This window comes from Myotis nattereri, assembly GCF_964212035.1.
Source record: "Myotis nattereri genome assembly, chromosome: 14".
Classification (NCBI taxonomy): Eukaryota; Metazoa; Chordata; class Mammalia; order Chiroptera; family Vespertilionidae; genus Myotis; species Myotis nattereri.
In genome coordinates, this window is record NC_138089.1 from 56,412,562 (window position 1) to 56,421,299 (window position 8,738).

Consider the following 8,738-nt stretch of genomic DNA (forward strand, 5'->3'; position numbering starts at 1 on the left):
TCCCCAGTTCTCTTTCTCCATGTGCTCTGGAAGGTGGAGCTGCGCCCTTGCAGCATCTATAACTAACTTAGGGAGACAAGATTCCTACAAGTATGTTTAATAAAATGAGGCAGCAGCAACTTAAAATTCATGAAAGAGAGTTACTTCTGTGGACATGGAAATGGTCGCCATATATTGCTAAGTGAGAATAAGCAAGCTTGTGAGTAGCAAGGTAGTCTTCAGTGGAGGCCAACAGTGGGAGGTATTGTGCCGGATCTAGACAGCACCAGCAGGCTTCCCACTGCTTCCTACCAGCCAACCTCTGCTCAGGGTTAACCATTTCTACTCCAGACTGTAGGTTATGGTTATCTGTTCTGCATACAAAGGAAATAATCTAGTATCTATACTTTTTGTTGTTAATCCTCTAACCCAAGGATATTTCCCATTGATTTTTAGAGAGAGTGGAAGGGAAGGAGGGAGAGAAAGAGCGAGAAACATCATGTGAGAGAGACACATCGATTGGTTGCCTCCTGCACATGCCCAGACCAGGGGTGGGGATCGAATCTGCAACCCAGGTATGTGTCCTTGACTGGGAATCAAACCTGCAACACTCTAATCACCGAGCCATGTCGGCCAGGGTAGTATGTATACTTTTAAAAAAATATATATTTGCCCTGGCATGTTTGGTTCAGTGGATAGAGCATCGGCCTGTGGACTGAAAGGCCCCAGGTTCGATTCTGGTCAAGGGCATGTAACTTAGTTGTGGGCATATACCCAGTGGGGAGTGTGCAGGAGGCAGCTGATCAATGTTTCTCTCTCATCGATGTTTCTAACTCTGTATCTCTCTCCCTTCCTCTCTGTAAAAAAATCAATAAAATATATTAAAATATATATATATATTTTATTGATTATTTATTTATTTATTTATTTTTAAAATATATTTTATTGATTTTTTTACAGAGAGGAAGGGAGAAAGAGAGAGAGTTAGAAACATCGATGAGAAACATCAATCAGCTGCCTCCTGCACATCCCCCACTGGGGAAGTGCCCGCAACCCAGGTACATGCCCTTGACCGGAATCGAACCTGGGACCTTTCAGTCCGCAGGCCGACGCTCTATCCGCTGAGCCAAACCGGCTTTGGCGATTTTATTGATTTTTTTACAGAGAGGAAGGGAGAGGAATAGAAAGTTAGTTAGAAACATTGATAAGAGAGAAACATCGATCAGCTGCCTCCTGCACACCTCCTAATGGGGATGTGCCCACAACCAAGGTACATGCCCTTGACCGGAATCGAACCTGGGACCCTTCAGTCCGCAGGCCAAATCTCTATCTACGGAGCCAAACTGGTTAGGGCAATGTGTATACTTGTATGTTTAGTTGCGTTCCCCACATTTTGTCTGTGAGATTTATTCATGTTGTTGCATGTAGCAGTGACCTGTTCAAATTGCTGATTGCTATTCCATGGACTGGATATACTACTGGCTGATGGACATTTGGGTGATTTCAGATTTGGGGCTATTGTGAAAAAAGTTACTATGAATACCCTTTTACATGTCTTTTGGTTGATGTATTCGCTCATATCTCTTGAATATTTGGATTGTTTCCAGTTGGGGATCACTGAGAATAATGCTGCTATGAGCATTCTCGTTACCTGGCATTTGGTGCACATCTGTAGGCAGTTCTGTTGGGGACAGGTCTGGTTTGCTGGGTCACAGCACGTGGATATTTGACTTGAGGACATAGCCAGAGTGTTTTCAACACGGTGGTACCTCTTGCTTGCTATTGGCATTCAAATAACATTATTGGCAAATGTTCCCTGGAGTGCATACATGGAGAGAAGGAAGCAGGGGTACAGGGAATGAGAAAGTGCACAACAGAGGTCCGCGTGTAGACATGTTGATTCAGAGTCTCAGGGTCCCCAGGGGAGAGGAAAACCATGGTTTTGGCGACTCCCAGCAGGTCCCTCCAGATTGCCCGCTTGCAGCGCATCTGCACACCTGGGAGGCGGGATCTGGGGATGCGCTCAGGCCTTGAGCTGTGCCCCCTGCCTCCAGCCCTGGTTTATCAGCCCTCGGAGGGCAGGACAGTGCCTTCCTAGCAGCTGGGCCCCGCTTTAGGCGGCTGCAGCTGCCCCAGGCAGGGCTTTTATTGTGAAAGGAGCTCCCCCTTCCGCGCTTTCGGGGAAGTGGAGAGGCTGGGCCAGGACTTGCCGCAGGGACTTTGCAAACTCTGCAAATGTTCCTAGCTGATCGCGGAGGCTCGAGGCTGCGGGAGGGCTCCCGCGGATCCCACGTGCATTTGCCCAGACCTCCTCTATCAACTCCACCCGCAAGCATCCCAGCGCATATCGCACACCCAGGAGTTGTCCAGGGGCCACTTGGCTGCTGGGAAGCTGTGGACCTTTGGTCCTGGCACGCCACTGTGCCAGGGGCGGCCGGGGTGGCAGGATGAGCTGGTGAGCCGACTGAGCACCGAGGAGTGGGTCCAGCCATCGTGGGGGACATGGTAGGAATCGCAGGAGGGGCAGCGCGGTGGAAGGGTGGGGCGGACTCCCACACAGGTGGCCACATGCAGCATGCACCCCTGTGGGCATGGGGAACCTGCGACCTCCGGGCTTGAATTGTTCCCCGAAGGTTCCATTGGGGCAGTGGCGCCGAGGACGGGGCCACTCAGCTTTGCTGCTTCCCTTGGTGGGGAGGACCCCAATTCCAGGGTTTCATTGTGGACCCGCACATTCCGTAACCTCCTCTCATCTCTGCACAAACTCCATCCGATCCACAGGCCGGGAGAGGAGAGGATTCTGGCAGGCACCCGAGGCGGCCTCAGATGTGTGAGACCTCTTAACGTCGCTTTATTCCCCTGGCAAATGCATGTGAATTTTATATTCTACAGCTTAGCCACGTTTGAATATTAAAAAGTGCCGCCTTACGTTTATTACCATAGAATCACATTGGCCCTGGTAAGGTTCCAATGCCTGGCTCCCACCCCTCTCCACCTCCCAGGACCACAGAACAGGTGTGGGAGCGCTGGCCTGTCTGGGCTGTCATTCATGAGGCTGGGGACCGTGTGAAAGCCCCTCTTCCATTGACAGAGCTCACAGACACCAGCAAGCAGAAAAGATGGTCAGACCCTCTGAGAATAGGACCCAGGCAGCTTAGCTGCAGCCCCCCTGCAGCGTTGGGAAAGGGGCTTCCCCTGGGGCGGCTGCTGATGAGCTCTGTTCCAGGTAGCAGCTACCTGCAGGCCCCACCCCACCGGCTCCCACAGTCCACCACCCTGCCCTGTGGGGTTTCAGTTCCTGGGATGGCTCTCCTGGCTGTGTCTATGGCACTCCCCCACGCCCATGCTCAGAGGGCAAACTGGAGCTCAGGAGATACTTCTCAGGGAGTGTCGCTGTGGGCCTGGGTTTTAGAAGGGCTTTAGGGATTCCATGTGGGATGGAGGGTCTCTGGGAGAACAGCTCCCCTATGCAAGGGTGTCCTGGCAGTGTTGGCACTGGAGGCCCAGAGCTGGTCAACAGGAGCTGGGGGCTTAGGAAGGGTGCTTATGAGGCTGTGTGTGTGTGTGTGCGCGCGCGCGTGTGTGTGTATATGTGCATGTGTGTGCGTGTGTGTGTGTGTGTGTGTGTTCCATCTCCCCCTGCCCGCCTCTGAGGAGCACCTTGTCCCCAGTCCTCCTAAGTGTTCTTCTCACAGCAGATAAAGAGAAATTAAGGTTGAAAAGAGGGAGCAATTGAAGAAACAGAACATGGCACAAGTGTAGAGATTTTTCCTACAAAAGTCCCTGTTCAGGGGCAAGAGAGTTGCCAGAAGAGAGTGGAGGCCAAGGCCATCAGAGGGCCATTGCTGGTGTGCAGGAGTCTCTGAGCTCCTAAGGTGTCTATGGCAGAGCCTGTCAGGTGCCCTGCGGTGGGGGTAGAGTGCAGGGAGGGGAGAAGGTGCCTGCCTTCTGCTCTGGCAGCCGAAGGGGCATGGATTTGCTCCGCTGCCAGTGTGGCTTCCTGTTCCCCTGAGCCAGCGCTCCTGGCTTCTCAGCCTCAGTTCTGGGGTTGTGTTAGGAGGAGGACTGGTCAGGATGTCACTGCGTCAGGGTCCACTTGCCAGAGGTAGGGGCCCAATGAGCAACCTCTGGTAGCAAAATGGCCTTGAGATCTGAAGGCTTCCTTTGCTTCTCCCTCTGCAGGAAGGGAGGGTCCTGTGGTCCAGAAGCCTGGGGCCCCAGGGGCAGCCAGGCACTGGCTGGACCCAGCAAAGGAAGAGGCGGGGGGCTGGGAATCCTCCTCTGTAACATGAGAGATTAGACCAGATGTTCAGGGAGACTCCATTGCACTCCAAAAATGGATGATGTGTGAATAATGTGGAAGTCAACTCTCCAACCCTGGTGGTGGCTCTCCTTAGCATGGACAGCTTATGGTGTGGGAAGAGGGGGTTCCAGCCCTGATTCTGTCTGTTCCCCAGACCAAGTCCAGGGGGGGCCCGGATCATGGTATTTTTCTAAGGCTCCCAGGTGATCCCAGGATGCAGCCAGGACCGAGAGCCACAGGGCTAGAAGGCTGGGGTTCAAAACCGCACCTCCCCGGTAATCCCTGCACCAGTAGAGCTGCCACTCTGTGATCACAAGTTCTGAAATGGAAGGTTTGGGGGGAACTTCATCTGGGAAATAATGTATACTACACCCCCACTTGGGGAGTCCTTCCATAGAGAAAACTCCTTAAGCTCATTAAAACTTCCCCAACTTGTTTGAATATGGAAGCCTTTATCTAGTAATTCCTTCACACCATCATTTTTTTAAAAAATATATTTTTATTGATTTTTTACAGAGAGGAAGGGAGAGGGATAGAGAGTTAGAAACATCGATGAGAAAGAGACATCGATTAGCTGCCTCCTGCACATGCCCCACTGGGGATGTGCCCGCAACCAAGGTACATGCCCTTGACCGGAATCAAACCTGGGACCCTTCAGTCCGCAGGTCAACGCTCTATCCACTGAGCCAGACCAGTTAGGGCTCACACCATCAATTTATGGATCCAAGGTACATAAGATGGGAAAGCCTCAGTTGGAAATGTAAAGCTAAAAGTCTGGAATCCTTAAATGTCTTTTTGTAAAGATAAACACTGAGCTGCAAGACCTGAGGGCATTTAAAAAAAGGTTTATGCTGATTTTAGAGAGAGGAATGGGAGAGAGAGAGAGAGAGGAGAGAAATCAACAAGAGAGAGAGAGACCTTGATCTGCTGCCTCCTGCATTCCTCCTACTGGGAATCAAGCCCCACAACCCGGCCATGTGTCCTGACAGGGAATTGAATTGGTGACCTCTCGGTGCATGGGATGACACTCAACAAACTGAGCCACGCCGGTTAGGGCCTGAGAGCATTTTTTATTCTGCTGAAGGGGTTATGGGTCTGTGCCAAGGCTTGGTGTGTATATTTCTAGAGCTAAGATTGGGGCACTCCATCTCTCCTTACAGTAATGGAGGGAGACTTGATGTGTCCCAAAGACTCCGAGCTTGGATTAAAAATATTGGTAAATTAAAACTTTTACTGACAAATTAAAAAAAAAGTTTTCTTCCTGATTGTTGAGGGAAGAAATGACAGCCTTATAGCCAACTTCTTTCTCCAGGTAACCATGGTTATCACTGTGATCTATTTCCTACTCTTTGAGTAGTATTTTAACAAATTGAAATCATACCGAACACGCAGTTTCACAACCTGATTTGTCTTACTTCACCTTTTATCAAAGTGAGTTTCCATGCCCACATTTCTAATAACCATACTTCTAATCAGTACCAGGATTTTTATAATTGTCTCGCTGCTGTGGTCTTCCAACTTGGGGCTGTTTTCAGTGCACATGGCCAGCTTCTGACTCTCTGTGGAAATGGGGTTCTGAGCGCCCGGCTAAGTGGAAGTCAGACAAGCTCATGGGAACTAATTGCTTCAGCCTCTTCATCAAAGATTTTCCCGCAGCTAGCCACCCGCGAGGGCCGGAGCATGGGTGTGGGAGGCACGTCCCGGCCTGTCTGCGTTCTGTGCTGTCAGCATGTCATCAGCAGGCACCATGAGGGGAAACGGGGGTCCCAGGAGAGCCCACACATGGGTCAGTTCTCCTCGAAAGAACCAAGAGCTAAAATGGCTGGAGGTTAAGCTCAGAGGGGAGTCAGTCTCCAGGCGAAGAGTCCAGGTGAAAGAGGGTGACCCGAAGGTCACTCTGGCCTGGGGCCTGGGTCTCTCAGTTCTCCCTCTCCCTGCTCCGTCGGTGTGCAGGTCCCTCACAGACACAGCGGCCTCTTCACATGCCTGAGGCATTGGGTGCAGCGTGGAGTGATGGGGGAAAGGCAGGGGCCTGAGTCCGAATGAGGTTTGTGCCGGACTAGGCTGCTGTGTGGCTCGGAGCAAGCCCTCTACTGTTCTGAATCTCAGACTTTTCGTCTATAAAATCGGTTGTTTCAGGGAGCAAATGGAATCACAGAGGTGAAAACACTCAGTGCCCCCAAAGGTGCTAGAAGAAGAATGCGGGTGTTACTGAAGGCCCACAAAAATAGGTTTTCCTTTGGTCAAGACCAAAAGCAAACAGTCAAGCAGACCCTATGGAAGTCACCACGCATTCCATTCAGTACCAGCCGAGGGGGTGCTCTGGGGCTCTTCTGTATGTGTGGATCCGGTGCAGACAGTTCCTCTTCTAGAACAGTGTTCTTGCTCCTTTAAATCTCTCTCTTCACCAGGCAGGAAATGCCCAGAGTCCGGAGAGGTTGGCCCAGGCTTTGTTCCCTGGGCCTCTGTGCTGGGTGGGAAGGCAGCCCCCTCTCAGCTGCAGCCCCTGGGGTCTAACGCTGGCATTGGAGTCCCCCATGAAGTTAAACCGGTTTTGGAATCAGAACTGGCAATCTAGGCTGAGCCTGAAGGAACTGGATACCCTCTGTGTGGTCACCCGCCTCACCTGCAGCTCCTGCTGCATTCATGAGCCAGGTGAGCACAGGGCTGGCTGGGAGCAGAGGGTTTTAAACAATCCGCTGGCCCAACCACACCAAGCAGGAGTTGTTCCTAAAGCAGTGTATTTTAGGACTGGGGGTGGAGGGTGGATTGGCCTCACAAAGAAATGAGGGCCCTGGCTGTTTCAGGGGCCAGTGGGAGAACCGTGCTTCAGGCCGGCCGCAGAGATGCTGACAACCGCCTCGGAGGAGGCTGGGAACTCCAGCCCTCCCTCTCCATGCACAGCACCAACGTGGAAACAGGTCTCCTGGAGGCCCCGGTGCTGCGCCACCTGAGCTGCCTTTGCCGGGATGGCTTGTGATGTGACTGCTAATGTGTTTCCATCTGGGGCATGTGGAGCACAATCCCTGTATTGTTGGAGGTGTCTACACTGGCCTGCATCTACAGGCCTGAGAACGAGGATGCAGCGGTGCTTTGTGGGTGACTCCGGGCTGCCTTTCTCTGTGTGGACCTCTATGTCCTGCACAAGCACAGACACCTGGTCCTGGAAGTGGCCTGGGTCTGGCCATATTCCCGAGGGCCTGGCCTGATGGCTCCAGAAGTGCTGACTGAGAGGAAGCTAGGAGGTGCTTTAAGTAGCAGCTGGTGACTTCAGGGTGAAGGGGTGAGAATGGAAGGAAGGGCGAGGGGATGTGGGGTGCAGGGAGATGAGGAAACAGTGGGGGCCCGTGCTAGTCTCCAAGCCTGGTTTTGATGAACACGTGTCTCTTTTGGGCAAGGCGTGAGTCTTCTGCCCTTAGCTTTGGAATTCTTGAGTGGCACATCTAGAAGGCCACGAAAGGGGAATGCATAATCTATGATGAGTGCATATTGGTGCTCCCTCTCGCTCCCTGCTGCCTTCCCATCCATCCATCCATCCATCCACCCATCCATCCATCTATCCATCTATCCATCTATCCATCTATCCATCCATCCATCCATCCATCTATCCATCCATCCATCAGAAAATGTCTGCTTTAAGCCAGACATTGTGCTCAGGCAGAAGGTACAACCAAAAATAACACAGACCCTGCCCCCCGGGGAGAATGCAGCCTAGTGATGCTGCTTGTGTGCGCCTGTGTGTGTGCCTGTGTGTGTGCCTGTGTGTGTGCGCCTGTGTGTGCGCCTGTGTGTGTGTGCCTGTGTGTGTGCGCCTGTGTGAGCGCATATGTGGGGCGGAGCAGGTAGTAGGTTCAGGGGAGAGGGAAGCACAAAGAAGTGTTTCTTTCCCGTGAGCCGCGTGCTCTGATGAGAAGGGGGATCCTCCTGCTGGATGCCCACAGCCTGAGGAGTGAGGGGGCCCGGGAGGCTCCAGGACCGGGGACAGGGATTCTGTCAAGTGAAGAAAAGAGAAGCCATGACATATGCACTGGAATAGCTACAAACACGGAACACCCTGAGAGTATCAAGTGCTGCCCGGGATTCGGAGCGACAGGAATGCTCAGGGGCAACGCACAGCCGCGCAGCCACAGGGAAAGCAGTCCGTCGGTTTCTTCTGACGGTGAACACACACTTACCATGTACCCAGCATCCCATGTACTTACCCAGGAAGAATGAAGACATGTCTACACAAGAACCTGGATCCAGATGTTTGTCGTCGCTTTATTTATAGTTCCCCAAGCTGGAAACAACCCAGATGTCCCTCGGCCGTGGACTGGAGAAGCACACTGTGACCCATCTCTGCCACGGCTCAGCAGGAAAGAGAAAAGGTGCTATGCGTGCCACAGCAGGGATGACTCTCAGAGCCTCATGCTGAGGGGAAGAGCTCAATCTCCGGGGCTCCGTACAGTGTGATTCT